The sequence below is a fragment of the Tamandua tetradactyla genome, chromosome X (assembly GCF_023851605.1).
Source record: "Tamandua tetradactyla isolate mTamTet1 chromosome X, mTamTet1.pri, whole genome shotgun sequence".
Lineage (NCBI taxonomy): Eukaryota > Metazoa > Chordata > Mammalia > Pilosa > Myrmecophagidae > Tamandua > Tamandua tetradactyla.
The window spans coordinates 150,915,236-150,938,799 of record NC_135353.1 but is presented as its reverse complement, the minus strand read 5'-3'; the positions used below and the strand labels follow the sequence as shown (position 1 = coordinate 150,938,799).

Below are 23,564 nucleotides of genomic sequence, written 5' to 3'. Positions count from 1 at the left end.
ATCACCGAACTGCAGTCAGCTGCCAGGATAGCTGGTAATTGACTCATCTAAAATGGATAGTATGCCTTTGCTCCACATAGTTATTCTCCAATCAGACAATTCTGGGTGTTAGAGGCAATAGTCCTGAAAAAGCAAATGTAACAAGGCAGTACCTCTTGAGACCCAGGCTCAGAACTCATACAATGTTGCTTCCACTGCACTCTACTGACCAAAGAAAGTCGTAAGGCTAGCCCAGATTCAAGGGATGGGAGAAGGAAACTCCACTTTCTGATGGGAAGGTTGCAAGTATGTGGATACAGGGAGTGGAAGAATGAAAAGCCCTTTTACAACCTACTATAATAAATACGAATAAGGAGGCGTAATCTCTATTCAGTGTGCATTTTAAGATACTACAGCTAACCAATAAGAGTTTAAAATAGGATTAAAACCTCTCACCTACAGGAATAAGGAAAAATACATAGAACTTAAAATGTCTAATAGAAGTTAGTAAATTAGGGGGTAAGGAGCATATAAAAAGCAGAATCAACATGAATAAACCTCAAAAAATATGATATCAAGTGAAAAGGACATACTGCCAAAGAAGAGGTATAACATTCTAATAAGGCCCATAGCATGTAAACAACACTATATATTGTTACATATATTGTTTACACTATGTATTACTTATATATAATAAAATTATTTAGAATATGAGCAGAAATGAAATAAACAAAATATAGGACAGTAGCTGTGTAATAATGTTTTAGATCTTAAAAACTACAACTATCTGATTACTGAAGTTAAGTGATGGGATATTGGGTACACTATGCTATTCTCTCCACTTTAAGTTATGTTTGAAATTTTTTATAATAAAAAGTTACTGCATTGAACAAACGACAGTGAAAAAAAACTTTTGAAACAATTGAAGAAATTGGATTACAGCCTGGATATTAGCTAATATTAAGAAATCTTCACTAATTCCTTCAGGTATAATAATGGCATGGTGATCATATTAAAAAAATGACTTCTCAGGAATACATACTGAAATATCTACAATTGCAGTGACATGATGTCTGGAATTTTCTTTAAAATATTTCAGCCAAATTTACAAAAGGTGGGGAGAGGGAATAGGTGAAAAATGATTGGCAAAATGTTGTCAATTGGTAAAGCTGAATAAACGGTACATGAGGGGTAATTAAACTAGACATTTCACTTTGATATATTTTTGAAACTTTTCAAATAAAAAAATTTTAGGATATCGTATTATACCATATTTTATATATTACAATGCTAGGATTTGAAAAAGCTGGAGCTAGGTACATAGTGATTTATTATATTAAGAACAAAAAGAAAAATATTTATTAGAAAAAAATTCTATATCTTCCCATGTAACCCTTACAAGTAGTTTCTTTCAAATATCTTTGTAACACTGCTCTTTAAAAGATATACTTATCAGCTGGTATTTCGCTGGGACTTTGAAGAACTTTGTGACACCTGGGATCCAGAGACAGTGTGCTACAGCCCTGAAGGTTAGCACAGCTATGTATAAAATAAAATAACAATAGAGGCAATTTCTTCCTGTGGGACCCATGGAGGAGGCGCCCATAACTCGTGGAGTACTTGGGCCACGTGTAATACTGATCACACTGTCAACTTCATTAAATGAGAGTCCTCCATGAAAATGTTACTTTTTCTAGACTGGTCAAGAACCTCTGAGTATGCAATTTGATGAAAGCGTCATCATTTTGCTTACCTTGCGCTTATCTTGTTATGAGTGTAAACCCAGAGGAAGACAATTCTCAGCTGAGCTGTTGACCATGCAGACACTGAAATGAATTGGTTTTTCAGTTCTTTCAGGCAGGGGAGATAGTGTTAAAGAACAAGAAATGCCATCTGTGCATCGTATCTGCAAGAAAGAAATATCTACCATCATGTCATTGATGCAGATGTGAGCCTGCCCATTTGTGGTGGGTCTGAACATTTCCTGGAGAACTTTAAAAGATACTGTGGACTTCTGGAGAAGATGGCGGCTTAGTAAGACGTGGGGCTCTTAGTTTCTCCTCCAGGACAGCTACTAGGGGAGTAGAAATGATACAGAACAGCTCCCAAAGCCACGACAGAGATAAAAAAGACAGCGTACCCCATCCTGGAACGGCTGGCTGGCTGAGAGAACCCGCTCTGGTGAGATTGCCAAGGGGCGCGGGCTTCACCGGGTGGGGTGGCAAGCGGCCGGAGTCACTCCCTTCCCCCTTCCTGGGCTGGCTGGGAGAATTGGACAGGCGGTCCCCTCAAACCGCGGCGGCTGGCACCCACACCACGCGCGACCCCCCGGACCAACTGAGAGAATTGGATCGGAAATCCCCAGGCCGCGGAGAACAGTGACGGGGGGGGCCCTTCCAAACCCGTGACTCCCCGGGAACGTGCATTCTCCCAGGCGGGCCGCTGTGGCTGGCACCCTTCCGTCACGCTTGGGGACCCGGGCTGACTAGGAAATTCGGACGGTCGCTTTCCCGGGCTGCGGCGGCCAGTGACCCTCCCCGTGTTCGGACCCTGGGCCGGCTGGCACTCTTCCAAGCCGCTTCGGCTGGCAAACCTCCCGGACGGCAAGAGTTTTCCAAAGTTAAAGGACCCACAGCACCTTCTACTGGTGGGACCCGCAGACAAACGTGTGCCACGAGCGCCACCTACTGGGCAGGATAAGAAAAACAGAACCCAGAGATTTCACAGAAAAATCTTCCAAACTTTTGGATCCAACACACAGGGAAATCTGTCTAAATGCGCAGACGCCAGCAGAAGATAACGGATCACGCTCAAAAAGTTGAAAATATGGCCCAGTCAAAGGAACAAACCAATAGTTCAAATGAGATACAGGAGCTGAGACAACTAATGCTGAATATACGAACAGAAATGGAAAACCTCTTCAAAAACGAAATCGATAAATTGAGGGAGGACATGAAGAAGACATGGGCTGAACATAAAGAAGAAATAGAAAAACTGAAAAAACAAATCAGAGAACTTATGGAAGTGAAGGACAAAGTAGAAAAGATGGAAAAAACAATGGATACCTACAATGATAGATTCAAAGAGACAGAAGATAGAATTAGTGATTTGGAGGATGGAACATCTGAATTCCAAAAATAAACAGAAACTATTGGGAAAAGAATGGAAAAATTTGAACAGGGTATCAGGGAACTCAAGGACAATATGAAGCGCACAAATATACGTGTTGTGGGTGTCCCAGAAGGAGAAAAGAAGGGAAAAGGAGGAGAAAAACTAATGGAAGAAATTATCACTGAAAATTTCCCAACTCTTATGAAAGACCTAAAATTACAGATCCAAGAAGTGCAGCACACCCCAAAGAGATTAGACCCAAATAGGCGTTCTCCAAGACACTTACTAGTTAGAATGTCAGAGGTCAAAGAGAAAGAGAGGATCTTGAAAGCAGCGAGAGAAAAACAATCCATCACATACAAGGGAAACCCAATAAGACTATGTGTAGATTTCTCAGCAGAAACCATGGAGGCTAAAAGACAGTGGGATGATATATTTAAATTACTAAAAGAGAAAAACTGCCAACCAAGACTCCTATATCCAGCAAAATTGTCCTTCAAAAATGAGGGAGAAATTAAAACATTCTCAGACAAAAAGTCACTGAGAGAATTTGTGACCAAGAGACCAGCTCTGCAAGAAATACTAAAGGGAGCACTAGAGTCAGATATGAAAAGACAGAAGAGAGAGGTGTGGAGAAGAGTGTAGAAAGAAAGAAAATCAGATATGATATATATAATACAAAAGGCAAAATGTTAGAGGAAAATATTATCCAAACAGTAATAACACTAAATGTTAACGGACTGAATTCCCCAATCAAAAGACATAGACTGGCAGAATGGATTAAAAAACAGGATCCTTCTATATGCTGTCTACAGGAAACACATCTTAGACCCAAAGATAAACATAGGTTGAAAGTGAAAGGTTGGGAAAAGATATTTCATGCAAATAACAACCAGAAAAAAGCAGGAGTGGCTATACTAATATCCAACAAGTTAGACTTCAAATGTAAAACAGTTAAAAGAGACAAAGAAGGACACTATATACTAATAAAAGGAACAATTAAACAAGAAGACATAACAATCATAAATATTTACGCATCGAACCAGAATGCCCCAAAATACGTGAGGAATACACTGCAAACACTGAAAAGGGAAATAGACACAAATATCATAATAGCTGGAGACTTCAATTCCCCACTCTCATCAATGGACAGAACATCTAGACAGAGGATCAACAAAGAAATAGAGAATCTGAATATTACTATAAATGAACTAGACTTAATAGACATTTATAGGACATTACATCCCACAACAGCAGGATACACCTTTTTCTCAAGTGCTCATGGATCGTTCTCAAAGATAGACCATATGCTGGGCCACAAAGCAAGTCTTAACAAATTTAAAAAGATTGAAATCATACACAACACTTTCTCGGATCATAAAGGAATGAAGTTGGAAATCAATAATAGGCGGAGTGCCAGAAAATTCACAAATACGTGGAGGCTCAACAACACACTCTTAAACAACGAGTGGGTCAAAGAAGAAATTGCAAGAGAAATTAGTAAATACCTCGAGGCGAATGAAAATGAAAACACAACATATCAAAACTTATGGGATGCAGTAAAGGCAGCGCTAAGAGGGAAATTTACTGCCCTAAATGCCTATATCAGAAAAGAAGAAAAGACAAAAATGCAAGAATTAACTGTTCACTTGGAAGAACTGGAGAAAGAACAGCAAACTAATCCCAAAGCAAGCAAAAGGAAAGAAATAGCAAAGATCAGAGCAGAAATAAATGAAATTGAAAACATGAAAATAATAGAGAAAATCAATAAGACCAGAAGTTGGTTCTATGAGAAAATCAATAAGATTGATGGGCCCTTATCAAGATTGACAAAAAGAAGAAGAGAGAGGATGCAAATAAATAAGATCAGAAATGGAAGAGGAGACATAACTACTGACCTCACAGAAATAAAGGAGGTAATAACAGGATACTATGAACAACTTTACGCTAATAAATACAACAATTTAGAGGAAATGGACGGGTTCCTGGAAAGACATGAACAACCAACTTTGACTCAAGAAGACATAGATGATCTCAACAAACCAATCACAAGCAAAGAAATTGAATTAGTCATTCAAAAGCTTCCTAAAAAGAAAAGTCCAGGACCAGATGGCTTCACATGTGAATTCTACCAAACATTTCAGAAAGAATTAGTACCAGCTCTCCTCAAACTCTTCAAAAAAATCGAAGTGGAGGGAAAACTACCTAATTCATTCTATGAAGCCAACATCACCCTCATACCAAAACCAGGCAAAGATATTACAAAAAAAGAAAACTACAGACCAATCTCTCTAATGAATATAGATGCAAAAATCCTCAATAAAATTCTAGCAAATCGTATCCAACAACACATTAAAAGAATTATACATCATGACCAAGTAGGATACATCCCATGTATGCAAGGATGGTTCAACATAAGAAAATCAATTAATGTAATACACCATATCAACAAATCAAAGCAGAAAAATCACATGATCATCTCAATTGATGCAGAGAAGGCATTTGACAAGATTCAACATCCTTTCCTGTTGAAAACACTTCAAAAGATAGGAATACAAGGGAACTTCCTTAAAATGATAGAGGGAATATATGAAAAACCCACAGCTAATATCATCCTCAATGGGGAAAAATTGAAAACTTTCCCCCTAAGATCAGGAACAAGACAAGGATGTCCACTATCACCACTGTTATTCAACATTGTGTTGGAGGTTCTAGCCAGAGCAATTAGACAAGAAAAAGAAATACAAGGCATCAAAATTGGAAAGGAAGAAGTAAAACTATCACTGTTTGCAGACGATATGATACTATACGTCGAAAACCCAGAAAAATCCACAACAAAACTACTAGAGCTAATAAATGAGTACAGCAAAGTAGCAGGTTACAAAATCAACATTCAAAAATCTGTAGCATTTCTATACACTAGCAATGAACAAGCGGAGGGGGAAATCAAGAAACGAATCCCATTTACAATTGCAACTAAAAGAATAAAATACCTAGGAATAAATTTAACTAAAGAGACAAAAAACCTATATAAAGAAAACTACAAAAAACTGTTAAAAGAAATCACAGAAGACCTAAATAGATGGAAGGGCATACCGTGTTCATGGATTGGAAGACTAAATATAGTTAAGATGTCAATCCTACCTAAATTGATTTACAGATTCAATGCAATACCAATCAAAATCCCAACAACTTATTTTGCAGAAATAGAAAAACCAATAAGCAAATTTATCTGGAAGGGCAGGGTGCCCCGAATTGCTAAAAACATCTTGAGGAAAAAAAACGAAGCTGGAGGTCTCGCGCTGCCTGACTTTAAGGCATATTATGAAGCCACAGTGGTCAAAACAGCATGGTATTGGCATAAAGATAGATATATCGACCAATGGAATCGAATAGAGTGCTCAGATATAGACCCTCTCATCTATGGACATTTGATCTTTGATAAGGCAGTCAAGCCAACTCACCTGGGACAGAGCAGTCTCTTCAATAAATGGTGCCTAGAGAACTGGATATCCATATGCAAAAGAATGAAAGAAGACCCATCTCTCACACCCTATACAAAAGTTAACTCAAAATGGATCAAAGATCTAAACATTAGGTCTAAGACCATAAAACAGTTAGAGGAAAATGTTGGGAGATATCTTATGGATCTTACAACTGGAGGCGGTTTTATGGACCTTAAACCTAAAGCAAGAGCACTGAAGAAGGAAATAAATAAATGGGAACTCCTTAAAATTAAACACTTTTGTGCATCAAAGAACTTCATCAAGAAAGTAGAAAGACAGCCTTCACAATGGGAGACAATATTTGGAAATGACATATCAGATAAAGGTCTAGTATCCAGAATTTATAAAGAGATTGTTCAACTCAACAACAAAAAGACAGCCAACCCAATTACAAAATGGGAAAAAGACTTGAACAGACACCTCTCAGAAGAGGAAATACAAATGGCCAAAAGGCACATGAAGAGATGCTCAATGTCCCTGGCCATTAGAGAAATGCAAATCAAAACCACAATGAGATATCATCTCACACCCACCAGAATGGCCATTATCAGCAAAACAGATAATGACAAGTGCTGGAGAGGATGCAGAGAAAGAGGCACACTTATCCACTGTTGGTGGGAATGTCAAATGGTGCAACCACTGTGGAAGGCAGTTTGGCGGTTCCTCAAAAAGCTGAATATAGAATTGCCATACGACCCAGCAATACCATTGCTGGGAATCTACTCAAAGGACTTAAGGGCAAAGACACAAATGGACATTTGCACACCAATGTTTATAGCAGCATTATTTACAATTGCAAAGAGATGGAAACAGCCAAAATCTCCATCAACAGAAGAGTGGCTAAACAAACTGTGGTGTATACATACGATGTAATATTATGCAGCTTTAAGACAGGATAAACTTATGAAGCATGTAATAACATGGATGGACCTAGAGAACATTATGCTGAGTGAGTCTAGCCAAAAACTTAAGGACAAATACTGTATGGTCCCACTGATGTGAACGGACATTCGAGAATAAATGTGGAATATGTCATTGGTAACAGAGTCCAGCAGGAGGTAGAAACAGGGTAAGATAATGGGCAATTGGAGCTGAAGGGATACAGACTGTGCAACAGGACTAGATACAAAAACTCAAAAATAGACAGCACAATAATACCTAATTGTAAAGTAATCATGTTACAACACTGAATGAAGCTGCATCTGAGCTATAGGTTTTTGTTTTGTTTTGTTTTGTTTTTACTATTATTACTTTTATTTTTTTCTCTATATTAACATTCTATATCTTTTTCGGTTGTGTTGCTAGTTCTTCTAAACCGATGCAAATGTACTAAGAAACGATGATCATGCATCTATGTGATGATGTTAAGAATTAATGATTGCATATGTAGAATGGTATGATTTCTAAATGTTGGGTTAATTTCTTTTTTTCCATTAATTAAAAAAAAAAAAAGAAGGGGTAATTGGACCTGAAGGGATACAAACTGTGCAACAGGACTGGATATAAAAACTCAGAAATGGACAGCACAATACTACCTAATTGTAATGCAATTATGTTAAAACATTGAATGAAGCTGCATGTGAGGTATAGGTTTTTTTTTTTCTCTCTATTATCGTTTTAATTCTTATTCTGTTGTCTTTTTATTTCTTTTTCTAAATCGATGCAAATGTACTAAGAAATGATGAATATGCAACTATGTGATGATATTAAGAATTACTGATTGTACATGTAGAATGTAAAGATTTCTAAATGTTTTGTTAATTTTTTTTAATCAGTAAAAAAAAATAACAATAAAAGTAACTGAAGGGGAGATCAGGCCTCAATTTGAGTTAAAAACAAAGCCAATCTGGCTGGGTCTAAGGTAAATCAGAATACAGAGTAAAAGATTATAGTGTATGTACTCCAGACTGTCATCTACTGTGTAGGATCAAAGGCAGAAAGGTTTATCATGTTTAGAGCCTAGAATTTCTGTAACACATAATCTAAATCAACCTGTCTGGATAACTCATTTGAACGACCCAGACTCCCAGGGTAAAAAGTGGGCCTTGCAGTTCTTTGTAGCCTGGGGTAATGCCAGGACACATCACAGACTTTGAGGTTGGCAGAGTCTCTTGAGGGTCCAAAGGAAAAAAAATCTATTCTATCTATATATGGAACTATTGAACTTTCCCATCAGGGAAGACCTGGGTACCCTCTCAACCATTGAGGACTCTCAAGAGAATGGGCCAGGCCCTTGATTTTGAGCCTTGCCCTCATGAAACTTGCTTTTGTGGGGAAGAAGCTAAGACTGCATAGGGTGAGACTCAAGAGTTGCTTCCAGGAAGCCTTTGTTGCCCGTATGTGGCCTTTCTCTCTCTAGGCCCAACTCTGGAAGGAAAGTCATTGGCTTTTCCCCCCAGTCCCCTGTGGCAGACATGATATTCAGGGATGAAGGTCTCCCTGGTGGCGTGGGGCATGGCTCCTGGGGGTGAGTCTGGTCCTGGCACCATGGGATCTACAGCGCCTTCTGGACCAAGGGGAAGAAAAGAGGTGTAATAAATGAAGGCATCAGTGGCCAAGAGAGATCAAGTGGAGTCGAGAGGCTATTTTGGAGGTGACTCATATGCAAACTTCAGATAGTTAGTGCTGATTGCCATGGTTTGATAAACCCCAAGCAGCATCACTCCTGCTGACTCTTGAGAACATCTAGGGCTCAAACTGAGACTCTATAGAGGTTTCATGCATTAAGTTTGCTTTCCTGGAACCTATAATTCCCAGAGGGCTCCTAGGTCAGATAAATCCTTAAACCCAGTGGGACAAGTCTCTCTGATTATCAATTACATCCCCCTGTTCTTAATTGTTGACATCCCTTCTTAACTTGAAAAATCCAAACTGGGCATTGCCCAAAAATCCTATAGATTAGGAGAAAGATTCAAAGGAGAAGGAGATATAACAGAGAGAATAAGATTTGGCAAATGAGTTTGACTGCTTAGTCACTATATTAATATTACTTCTAGACTCCAGTGTTTAGGAGCAGCCAGAAAGAAAACTCTGAGATGGTAGAATAGTAGCCATGACAAACTCTGGGATCTATTCTGTGACTATTTGTTGAAGTGCTTTGAAGATTATTGCTTTTTTTTCTTTCTTTGCTTTGTATATATATTTTACAATAAAAACATTTTTTAAAAGTTCAGCTGAAACCTATAAGTAATGCAAAGTTGACTTTTTAAAAAGACTTTTTTCTTAGAAATAAGTCATATGTTCCAGAAAAACACCAAGACCTCAAAATTCATTTCCAAACAAAAATGTACCAGATTTAGGAGGCTCCTAAATTTGTTTTTCTTTTGTGTTTCCAAAGAGCTGTCATGCCCTTTTGTTACAATACCTTCTTTATTCCCCAAAGAATTCCTGCTGCTTAACATCTCTGTGGGACCCACATGTTGTTGTGAAGCAGGGTAAGTAAAATACACTCCCCTTGGAGGTAAAGTGCTTGTCCATAAGAATTAATTTACCTCTTGGAATCAAAACACACCATTTCACTCCCAGAATAAGACTATTTACTTTGTCATGTCAAAACTAAGACTATGTATTTGGAGGGGGATAGGAGAAGGGAGATAGAATTTGCCTCAGGAAGCACAGTGTAATAGCAAAAGCACTAGACCTGGAGAAACCCCTTCCACATATTGGCTGCATAGCCTTGGGCAAGCCACTTAACCACTCTGCGCTTCAAAAACGTTGTGGGTTTATATCATAGTATTTGATCCTGGCTGTATCTTAGAATTTCTGGGGATCTTTTTAAAAATTCCAATGCCCAGGCCCCACCTCAGTCAAAAGCTCTAGGACAGATCTTAGGGAACAACCATTCTTCATGCTACTCAGGTTGGGCCCCACTGGTTTAGATTTCTACGATACCCTCCAAATTTGAAATTCTACCTGCATATATATCTAGAGAACTGTGATCACTATAGGTTATATCTTCCTATCACACTTTCCCTACAGCTTCCTCCAGCAACAGTCAGTTTCTATTGAAGAACATGTTCCATGTAGCTCTGTAGGGCTGATGTCTCCCTCATCATTATACATTCTTCCTTGTAGTTTCCACATTTCTCAAAAAAATACCATACAACGGGTTGGCTTAAGAACAGGAATTTATTGGGTTATGGTTTCAGAGGCTAGAAAGTTTGCTTCCTCCTGGGGTCAGTAGCATTTGGCTAGCCAGCAATCCTTGAGTTCCTTGGCTTTCTTGTCATATGGTGATATCAGTCCTCTCTTTTCTTCTTCTGGGTTCTATTGATTTCTGTCTTCAGCTCCTACCCGATGGCTTCCTTTCTCTATGTCTGTGTTTCAGTCTGCTTATAATGGGTTCCAGTTCAGTTGGGCAACACATTAACTAAAGTAACATCTTCAAATGGCCCTATTTGTAATGGGTTCACACCTACAGAAATGGGATTAAGGCTAAGAATTTACTTTTTTGTTCGGTACATAATTCAACCTACCACACTTCAGAATACAATGATAGCCCCAGAAATAGACATGTGATTCAAGCTAAGCCAATCAGACCTCTTCCACCTGAGACTTTTACTGGAGCCATTAGGAAAGAAATGTTCTCAATTCTCTGGAATCGCTACCATTGTGAACAATCTTGGCCTAGATTTGCTGAAACCCATCACTGCTATTACACAGGCAAAGCCCTTGAGCATACAGCCTACAACAGCAGTAAACACAACCAAGAGATGAATACAATGGTTCCTGATGGTACGATTTGAAGCCCCAGATCCAACTATGCCTGAAGCCCTGTAATTATTATTTACATAATCTAAAGTTCATTTTAGGTTTAGGATCATTTGAATTGGTTTCCATCACATGCAACTCAAAGAATCTAATACAGTATGTTACAGGCAATTGCAGACCTAAGAGTAAAACAGGAGCCAAGTTTTTATTTCATCATATGTTGAACATTCTCTCATTATTATCATATTAAATACTTGTCATAAAGAGAAACAAGCAATGGTTATAGCTGTACCCAACAAATGCTCTGAAGTCTTAAAAGGCCACAGGCTGAAGGATTCAAATAAATCATTCTTAAATCATAGCTTTTTGTTTGTTTTTGTTTGAATTCCATGAGAGAGATATTCAGTGATTAAATCTACAAGGTTCTATAAAACTATCTCTATGTCAGCAGTTCACTCTGTTAACCCCCTAAATCTTCTTCTTTTAAAGATCATTTTAAAAATCAGGCATTCAGGGCTGCACAGGTGGTTCAGTGGTAGAATGCTCGTCTTTCATGCGGAAGACCTGGGTTTGATTCCCAGACCATGCACACCACACCACTCCCCAAAAATTAGGCATTCAGGATGGTGCAATGATGGCTCAGTGGCAGAATTCTCGACTGCCATGCCGGACACCCGGGTTCAATTCCTGGAGCTTGTCAATGCCAAAAAAAAAGGCCAATCAAACCCAGAAATTCTGAATCCAGAGATTATACTCTTAACTGTAAATCCATACAATCCCATAATTAATAGTGAAGCATACTATTTATATATTTGTTTTGTGATTAATAAAGGGTAGACTAACTTTTCAGAATCACTATTGGTGATACAAAAAACTTTTAGCCATGCTCTGCAATTTCACATATCACATTTCAAATTATTGTTCAAAACTTGCATATTCTGAGGAAGATGGCCAAATAGAGTAACTCAAGATTAGCCCTGCTCCACAGAAAAGTTAGACAAGGGACAAGAGGGAGACTGAGGTGAGGATTCGGGAGAGTGGCCTACCTGGGAGAGTCTTCTGCACCACATATGGCAGCTCTAGTTGCAGAGACTGAGGAACTGAAAGGCAGAAAGCTGGAGCATGGCATGGAGGCACACAGACCGTGGGAGTACACAGACAGGAGCCAGGGACTGGGAAGTAAGCTAGGCCATGTTCCTTGGGCTCGCTACACTCACCAGCATACTCCCATGACCGGCAACTCACCCCACCCCAAACACATCTGAACCCCATCACCTGCTCCTATTTCACGTGCTCCCAGGTGCCCTCACCCAACCAGCCCCCAGTACACGTATCTGCCATACTCACCCACCACAAGAGCAGCCCAACCCACCTCTCCTGCATGCCTCCCGAGCACTACCTCCCCCTCCCTGTTCCTGATAGGCTGCTGCCAGTGCATAAAGGCTGCAGGCCCTAACCTCCATACCCCAGCTACCCACCTACCCCCCGCCCATAGTGTCACACAGCCTCCCCCTGAGCTCTGCACATCAGTTTATGGCACTCCTTGGCCCACTCATGCACACAGGCCCCCAATCATGTATTCAGTTCTGGGAACCTCAGTTTACATCAGTCCTAGAACCATGCATGCACACAACCCTCAACCACACTTCCCAGCTCTAAGAAAATGCTGACATGCACAGCTAAGTCACATCTGCCCCCAATCCACGAAGGCATATTGCCAACCTATTGTCACAGGTCTACGCATGCGCACATAAGGACCTGTGCCTTAGACCAGTGCACACCAGCAAATAGTGCCCCCCAGACTGGTGCACCCTCACAGCTACATAATCCTTGGCTGCTGGGTGCCCATGTTCACAAGCATCAGTGTAACATCACCAATCTGTGCCTATACCTGCCCTGAAACAAACTGCCTCACTGAGTGCCCTACACTGTAGCCTGCTCCCTGTTGTACAACCATCCCACAAACACAAGGCCTTAGACAACTGAAAGAAATCAACTCCCAAAGTAAATCAATCAAGATAGTTACATGCCACAAAGACAGCAGAAGATCACTAAGCATATCACAATATGGGCAAATACAGTCCTGCCTAATGACCAAATAAAACACCAGAGGACACACAGATATTGGAACAACTAACCAAAGATGTTCATACAACCCTACTTAATAAAATAAGTAGGATGGCAAATGACATAAAGGAGATCAAGAAGACAGTAGAAGAGCATAAAGAGGAATTTGAAAGAATAAATAGAAAAATAACATATATCACAGAGATTAAAGACTGTGTTGACCAAATAGAAAACCTAGTAGAGATGCATAACACCAGATTTGAAGAGACAGAAGAAAGAATAACTGATACAGAGGACAGGATAACTGACTTCGAAGACTCAAAACAGCAAATTCCAGAAAGTTTGGAAAATTTGAATTGGATCTCAGGGAAATGTTAGACAAAACAAAGTGCACAAATATAATCATCATTGGTGTCCCAGAAGGAGAAGAGAGGAGTAAAGGTCTAGGAAGAATAGTTGTGATATAATGGGGAAAAACTTCCCAACCCTCATAAAAGATATAAATATATAAGTCAAAGAAGCCCAATGAACTCTGAACAGAATAAAACCAAACAGGCCTTCCCCAAGACACATACTAATCAGTCTGTCAAATGTTGAAGAGAAGCAAAAAATCCTGAAAGCAGCAAGTGGAAAACAATCTACTACATACAAGGGAAACCGAATAAGACAGTTCAGACTACTCAACTAGCACCCTGGAGGTACAAAGGCAGTGGTATGATATATTCAAGACCCTGAAAGAGAAAAACTTCCAGCCAAGAATTCTGCACCTAGCCAAATTGTCCTTTGAAATTGAGGGAGAGAATAACGTTTTCACAGACAAAGAAGTCCTGAAAGAATATGTCAACAAGAGACCAGCCCTAAAAATATTTCAAGCAGTTCTGCTGGCTGAAAAAAAAAAAAAAGACAGGAGAGGGAGGTCTGAAGGATGGCACAGAATTGAAGAAAATTACCACTAAGGGTAATTTAAAGAATACAAAGAGAAAGAGGGAAAAGAATATATAAATCTGACAAATAAAATAAAAAACATAAGATGGTAGATTCAAGAAATGCCTTTTCAGTAATAACTTTGAATGTTAAAGGACTAAACTTAACAATTAAAAGATACAGATTGGCAGAATGGATTAAGAAACATAATCCAACTATATGCTGCTTACAAGAGATTCACCTTAAACACAAGGATACAAATAGATTGAAAGTAATCAGATGGAAAAAGAATTTCCACATAAGTTGTTACCAAAAGTAAACAGGAATAGCTATACTAATATCAGATAAAAGAGACTTTAAATGTAAAGATATCATAACAGACAAAGAAGGACACTATATACTAATTAAAGGGTCAATTAACCAAGAAGATATAGCAATCAAAAGTGTTTATGCTCCCAATTGATGAGCTCCAGAGTACATGAGACAGACATTAGCAAAACTGAAGGGAGTGATAGATGTTTCAACAATAATAGTAGAAGACTTCAATACACCACTCTCCTCTATAGATAGAACAACCAGACAGAAGATCAACAAGGAAATAGAGAAGTTAAATAACTTGATAAATGAACTAGACCTAACAGACATATATAGGCCATTGCACTCCAAAGCACAAGGATATGTATTCTTCTCTAGTGTTCATGGAACATTCTCCAGGATAGATCATATGCTGAGGTACAAAACAGGTATTTATAAATATAAAAGCAGTGAAATTATTCAAAGCACTTTCTCTGATCACAATGGGATGAAGCTGGATCTCAATAACAACAAAGAATGACAACATTCACAAATATATGGAGATTAAATAACACACTCTTAAACAACCAGTGGGTCAAAGAAGAAATTGTTAGAGAAATCAGCAGCTATCTGGAGATGAATGAAAATGAGAATACAACTCATCAGAACTTATGGGATGTGGCAAAGGCTGTGCTGAGAGGGAAATTTATTGCCCTAAATGGCTATATTAAAAACCAAGAAAGAGCAAAACTCAAGGACTTAACAGCACACCTGGAGGAACTTAAGAAAGAACAGTGAACAAACCCCAAAGCAAATAGAAGAAGAGAAATAACAAAGATTAAATAAAAGATAAATGAATGGGAGAACAATAGAAAGAATAAAACTAAAAGTTCGTTCTTTGAGAAATCAATAAAATTGATGGGCCACTAGCAAGACTAACAAAGAAAAAAAGAGAAGATGCAAATAAAGAAAATCAGAAATAAGAAGTGGTGCATTACCAGAGACCCTGAAGAAATAAAAGAAATCATAAGAGGATACTATGAACAACTACACGCCAACAAACTAGACAACTTAAACGAAATGGAGAAATTCCTGGATTTTGTCACAAACAAGCTACACTGACTCAGGAAGAAATAGAAGATCTCAACAAACCAATCACAAGTAAAGATATTCAATCAGTCATCAAAAATCTTCCTACAAAGAAAAGCCCAGGGCCAGATGGCTTCACAGGGGAATTTTATCAAACATTCCAAAAAAAAAAAAAAAAAACTAACACCAATCTGGATCAAACTTTTCCAAAAAATTGAGGAAAAAAGAACTCTTCCTAACTCATTTTATGAAGCTAATGTCATTTTAATTACAGAACTGAGTAAAAATACTATAAGAAAGGAAAACTACAGGCCAATCTCCTTGATGAACATAGATGAAAAAATTCTCCATAAAATATCAGTGAATCAAATCCAACAACACATTGAAAGAATTATACACCATGGTCAAATGGGGTTTATACCGGACATGCAAGGATGCCTCAACACAAGAAAATCAATTAATGTAATACAGCACTGTGTTAGTTAGGTTCAGTTGTCAACTTGGCCAGGTGAGCATGCCTAGTCTTGTTGCTGCAGACATAAGCCAATGGTACATGAACCTTATCTGTTGCTAATTACATCTGCAGTCGTCTAGGAGGCATGTCTGCTGCAATGAGTGACGTTTGACTTAATTGGCTAGTGCTTAAATGAGAGATCGCAATGTAGCACTGCTAAGCAGCTCGGCATTCCTCATCTCAGCACTAGCAGCTCAGCCCAGGCCTTTGGAAATGCAGAAAGAAGTCACCCCAGGGAAAGTTGTTGGAACCCAGGGGCCTGGAGAGAAGACCAGCAGAGACTATCTTGTGCCTTCCACGTAAGAAAGAACCTCAGTGGAAAGTTAGCTGCCTTTCCTCTGAAGAACCAACAAAATAAATCCCCTTTTATTAAAAGCCAATCCGTCTCTGGTGTGTTGCATTCCGGCAGCTAGCAAACTAGAACAAGCACATTAACAAAACAAAAGGGAAAAATCATATGAGTGTCTCGATTGATGCTGAAAAAGCATTTGACAAAATTCAGCATCCTTCTCTGATAAAAACAGTCCAAGAGATAGGAATCAAAGGTAGCCACCTCAATATGATAAAGGGACTATATGAAAAACCGATAGCCAGCATCGTACTCAATACAGAGAGACTGAAAGCTTTCCCATTAAGATCAGGAACAAGACAAGGATGCCCACCATCACCACTATTATTCAACATTGTGCTAGAAGTTCTAGTTAGAGCAATCAGGCAGAACAAAGAAATAAAAGGCATCCAAATTGGGAAGGAAGAAGTAAAACTCTCATTATTTGCAGATGATATGATACTATACTTGGAAGATGCTGAGAATCTACAGCAAAGTTACCTGAACTAATAAACAAATTCAGCAAGGTGGCAGGATATAAAATTAATGTGCAAAATCAGTAACATTTCTATATCCAAGCAAAGACTCAGCTGAGGAGTCAGTTAAGGATAAAATTTCATTCAAAATAGCAACTAAAAGAATCAGATACTTAGGAATGAATTTAACTATGGACCTCAAGGACATGTACACAGAAAACTACATAACATTGCTAAAAGAAATCAAAGCAGATCTAAATAGGTGGGGAAAGACATTCCCTGCTCACGGATAGGAAGGCTAAATATAGTTAAGATGTCAATTCTCCTAAAATTGATATACACATTTAGCACAGTACCAATAAAAATTTCAACAACCTACTTTGAAGATTTGGAAAATCTAATTACCAAATTCATTTGGAAGGGAAAGAGACCCCAAATAGCTAAAAGCATCCTAAAAAAGAACAACGATGTGGGAGGATTAACACTACCTGACTTTAAAACCTACTATAAAGCCACAGTGGTCAAAACAGCATGGTACTGGCACAAAGATAGAAGCATTGATCAATGGAATTGGGTTAAGAGTGCAGAAACAGACCACCAAATTAATGGTCAACGGATTTTTGACAAGGCCTCCAAATTCTCTGAACTGGAAAAAAACAGTCTTTTCCATAATTGGGCATGGAAGAACTGAATATCAATAGCCAAAAGAATGAAAGAGGACCCCTATCTTACACCCTACACAAAAATTAACTCAAATTATATTTAGGTGGATCAAACACCTAAATATAAGAACTAGCACCATAAAGCTTCTAGAAGAAAATGTAGGGAAACAGCTTCAAGACCTAGTAATAGGAGGTAGCTTTCTAAACTTTATACCCAAAGCACAAGCAACAAAAGAAAAAATAGATAAATAGGAACTCCTCAAAATCAAATGCTTCTGCACCTCAAAAGACTTAGTCAAAAAGGTGAAGAGGCAGCCAACTCAATGGGAGAAAATATTTGGAAATCACATATCAGACAAAGGTTTGATTTCCTGTATATATAAAGAAATCATACAAATCAACAACAAAAGAACAAACAATCCAATTATAAAATGGGCTAAAGATATGAATAGGCATTTTTCTGAAGAGCAAATACAGATGGCTCAAAAGCACATGAAGAGAGGCTCATTTTCACTGGCTGTAAGGGAAATATACATCAAGATTACAATGAGATATGCCCTCACACCTATAAGAATGGCTGCTATTAAACAATCAGGAAATTATAAATGTTGGAGAGGATGTGGAGAAGGGACACTTATGCACTGCTGGTGGGAATGTATAATAGTGCAGCCAGTATGGAAGACTGTTTGGCGGTTCCTTAGCAAACTAAATATCAAGTTGTCCTATGACCCAGCAATAGCACTACTTCGTATATAGCCAGAAGGGCTGAAAGCAATGACACAAACAGACATTTGCACACAGATGTTCATAGCAGGATTATTCACAATTGCTAAAAGATGGAAAATGCCCATCAACAGATGAGTGGATCAACAAAATGTGGTAAATACATACGATGGAATATTATGCAACAGTAAGAAAAAATGACATCCTGAAGCACATGACAAGATAGATGAGCCTTGAGGACACATTGCTGAGTGAAATTAGCCAGACACAAAAGGATAGATACTGTATGATTTCACTTTTATGACCACCATGAAGGTATAATCAGAGGCTTATAATATAGAATATAGGGAACTTAGAGATACATAGAAAATAGAGATGGGTGAACCATTAGCTAATGAGGTTGAACTCCAATGTAAGGGAATAGATAGGAGTAAAGGTGGTTCTCTAGTGGGTCTAAAAGTAATATTACCAGATGAATGATGAACAAGACTGAAAAGGTTTGTATAGACCTATGTGTCCTACTGATTAACACTAGAAATATGAGTTAGTTTGCACAATAATTTCTTCAAAGATATGATTCTTGTAGAAAGAGTGTTTAAGTCCAGGGGATAGAGGGAAAACTGCTATTGCAATGCTATGAGCTATGTTCAAAAGGAAACCATCAGCACTACCACAGAAAAATTTAGAATTGCCATAGCCCAAACACCCCTATAGAGAGGGATGGAAAGATCAAAGATGATGTGGAGTTATACAGAGAACACAGGATTTAACAAATGAATATGAATGCTGAATCATTAAATTGATATCTCTTTTAGTCCCCAGTATTTTAGAGCAGCCTGAAGTAAAAACCTAAAATTGTGGAATTATAACCCATGTCAAACTCTGAAATATGTTCTACAACTAATTGTGGTGCTGTGCTTTGAAATTTATAGCTGTTTTGTATATACGTTATTTTTCACAAAAAAAAGAAGGAAAAATGTCTATTGTCGTGATAAAAAAATATTTAAGTCCTCTAACCTCCTATCTTCTGGAGCAATTAGAAGGGAAAATATGAGAGGATCACATGTAGCCCATGACAAACTGTGGGATCTGTCCTGTAACTACTTGTTGAAGAGTGCTTTGAAACTATTGCTTTTTTATTTCTTTGCTTTGTATATATGTTATACTAAACAATATAAAAGTTTTTTAAAAACTTGCATATTGGGGACTTCCTGGAAGATGGCGGCTTAGTAAGACGCGCGGATCTTAGTTTCTTCTCCAGGACACCTACTAGGGGAGTAGAAACGATACAGAAAGCGCCCAAAGCCACAACAGAGATAAAAAAGACAGCGTACCCCATCCTGGAACGGCTGGCTGGCTGAGAGAAGCAGCTCGGGTGAGATCGCCGAGGCGCGCGGGCCTTACCGGGCGGGGTGGCAAGCGGCCGGAGTTACTCCCTTCCCCCTTCCCGGGCCGGCTGGGAGAATTGGAGAGGCGGTCCCCTGAAACCAAGGCGGCTGGCGCCCACACCACGCGCAGCCCCCGGACCAACTGAGAGAATTGGATCGGAAACCCCCAGGCCACGGAGAACGGTGACGGGTGGGGGAGGCCCCTTCCAAACCCGTGACTCCCGGGGAACGTGCACTCTCTCGGGTGGGCCGCTGCCGCTGGCGCCCTCCCGCCATGCTTGTTGCCCAGGGCCGACTAGGAAATTCGGACGGGCTCTTTCCCTGGCTGCGGCGACCAGCAACCCTCCCTGCGTTCGGACCGCGGGCCGGCTCAAGCCGCTTCGGCTAGCGAACCCCCAGGACGGCGAGAGTTTTCCAAAGTTTAAGGTCCCACAGCACCTTTTACTGGTGGGACCCGCAGACAAACGTGTGCCACGAGCGCCACCTACTGGGCAGGATAAGAAAAACAGAACCCAGAGATTTCACAGAAAAATCTTCCAAACTTTTGCATCCAATACCCAGGGAAATCTGTCTAAATGCGCAGACGCCAACAGAAGATAACAGATCACGCTCAAATAATTGAAAATATGGCCCAGCCAAAGGAACAAACGAATAGTTCAAATGAGATACAGGAGCTGAGACAACTAATGCTAAATATACGAACAGAAATGGAAAACCTCTTCAAAAACGAAATCGATAAATTGAGGGAGGACATGAAGAAGACATGGGCTGAACATAAAGAAGAAATAGAAAAACTGAAAAAGCAAATCACAGAACTTATGGAAGTGAAGGACAAAGTAGAAAAGATGGAAAAAACAATGGATACCTACAATGATAGATTCAAAGAGACAGAAGATAGAATTAGTGATTTGGAGGATGGAACATCTGAATTCCAAAAAGAAACAGAAACTATTGGGAAAAGAATGGAAAAACTTGAGCAGGGAATCAGGGAACTGAATGACAATATGAAGCGCACAAATATACGTGTTGTGGGTGTCCCAGAAGGAGAAGAGAAGGGAAAAGGAGGAGAAAAACTAATGGAAGAAATTTTCACTGAAAATTTCCCAACTCTTATGAAAGACCTAAAATTACAGATCCAAGAAGTGCAGCGCACCCCAAAGAGACTAGACCCAAATAGGCGTTCTCCAAGACACTTACTAGTTAGAATGTCAGAGGTCAAAGAGAAAGAGAGGATCTTGAAAGCAGCAAGAGAAAAACAATCCATCACATACAAGGGAAACCCAATAAGACTATGTGTAGATTTCTCAGCAGAAACCATGGAGGCTAGAAGACAGTGGGATGATATATTTAAATTACTAAAAGAGAAAAACTGCCAACCAAGACTCCTATATCCAGCAAAATTGTCCTTCAAAAATGAGGGAGAAATTAAAACATTGTCAGACAAAAAGTCACTGAGAGAATTTGTGACCAAGAGACCAGCTCTGCAAGAAATACTAAAGGGAGCACTAGAGTCAGAACTGAAAAGACAGAAGAGAGAGGTATGGAGAAGAGTGTATAAAGAAGGAAAGTCAGATATGATATATATAATACAAAAGGCAAAATGGTAGAGAAAAATATTATCCAAACAATAATAACACTAAATGTTAATGGACTGAATTCCCCAATCAAAAGACATAGAATGGCAGAATGGATTAAAAAACAGGATCCTTCTATATGCTGTCTACAGGAAACACATCTTAGACCCAAAGATAAACATAGGTTGAAAGTGAAAGGTTGGGAAAAGATATTTCATGCAAATAACAACCAGAAAATAGCAGGAGTGGCTGTACTAATATCCAACAAGTTAGACTTCAAATGTAAAACAGTTAAAAGAGACAAAGAAGGACACTATATACTAATAAAAGGAACAATTAAACAAGAAGACATAACAATCATAAATATTTACGCACCGAACCAGAATGCCCCAAAATACGTGAGGAATACACTGCAAACACTGAAAAGGGAAATAGACACAAATACCATAATAGTTGGAGACTTCAATTCCCCACTCTCATCAATGGACAGAACATCTAGACAGAGGATCAATAAAGAAATAGACAATCTGAATATTACTATAAAGGAGCTAGACTTAACAGACATTTATAGGACATTAAATCCCAAAACAGCAGGATACACCTTTTTCTCAAGTGCTCATGGATCATTCTCAAAGATAGACCATATGCTGGGTCACAAAGCAAGTCTTAACAAATTTAAAAAGATTGAAATCATACACAACACTTTCTCGGATCATAAAGGAATGAAGTTGGAAATCAATAATAGGCGGAATGCCAGAAAATTCACAAATACCTGGAGGCTCAACAACACACTCTTAAACAACAAGTGGGTCAAGGAACAAATTGCAAGAGAAATTAGTAAATACCTCGAGGCAAATGAAAATGAAAACACAACATATCAAAACTTATGGGATGCAGCAAAGGCAGTGCTAAGAGGGAAATTTATTGCCCTAAATGCCTATATCAGAAAAGAAGAAAAGGCAAAAATGCAGGAATTAACTGTTCACTTGGAAGAACTGGAGAAAGAACAGCAAACTAATCCCAAAGCAAGCAAAAGGAAAGAAATAACAAAGATCAGAGCAGAAATAAATGAAATTGAAAATATGAAAACAGTAGAGAAAATCAATAAGACCAGAAGTTGGTTCTATGAGAAAATCAATAAGATTGATGGGCCCTTATCAAGATTGACAAAAAGAAGAAGAGAGAGGATGCAAATAAATAAGATCAGAAATGGAAGAGGAGACATAACTACTGACCTCACAGAAATAAAGGAGGTAATAACAGGATACTATGAACAACTTTACGCTAATAAATACAACAATTTAGAGAAATGGACGGGTTCCTGGAAAGACATGAACAACCAACTTTGACTCAAGAAGACATAGATGACCTCAACAAACCAATCACAAGTAAAGAAATTGAATTAGTCATTCAAAAGCTTCCTAAAAAGAAAAGTCCAGGACCAGATGGCTTCACATGTGAATTCTACCAAACGTTCCAGAAAGAATTAGTACCAATCCTCTTCAAACTCTTCAAAAAAATCGAAGTGGAGGGAAAACTACCTAATTCATTCTATGAAGCCAACATCACCCTCATACCAAAACCAGGCAAAGATATTACAAAAAAAGAAAACTACAGACCAATCTCTCTAATGAATACAGATGCAAAAATCCTCAATAAAATTCTAGCAAATCGTATCCAACAACACATTAAAAGAATTATACATCATGACCAAGTAGGATTCATCCCAGGTATGCAAGGATGGTTCAACATAAGAAAATCAATTAATGTAATACACCATATCAACAAATCAAAGCAGAAAAATCACATGATCATCTCAATTGATGCAGAGAAGGCATTCGACAAGATTCAACATCCTTTCCTGTTGAAAACACTTCAAAAGATAGGAATACAAGGGAACTTCCTTAAAATGATAGAGGGAATATATGAAAAACCCACAGCTAATATCATCCTCAATGGGGAAAAATTGAAAACTTTCCCCTAAGATCAGGAACAAGACAAGGATGTCCACTATCACCACTATTATTCAACATTGTGTTGGAGGTTCTAGCCAGAGCAATTAGACAAGAAAAAGAAATACAAGGCATCAAAATTGGAAAGGAAGAAGTAAAACTATCACTGTTTGCAGACGATATGATACTATACGTCGAAAACCCGGAAAAATCCACAACAAAACTACTAGAGCTAATAAATGAGTACAGCAAAGTAGCAGGTTACAA

At 38.7% G+C, this 23,564-nt stretch overlaps 1 long non-coding RNA gene across 1 annotated transcript in view; it reads right to left on the bottom strand.

Moving 5' to 3' along the window:
* Positions 1–1,796: 1,796 nt before the first annotated feature.
* The window catches only part of LOC143670116 (uncharacterized), a 224,449-nt gene continuing 202,681 nt past the window's right edge, over positions 1,797–23,564 (bottom strand). Inside the window, exon 3 of the long non-coding RNA XR_013169278.1 lies at positions 1,797–1,885. This is a non-coding gene — a long non-coding RNA (uncharacterized LOC143670116). The remainder of the gene's footprint in view (positions 1,886–23,564) is intronic.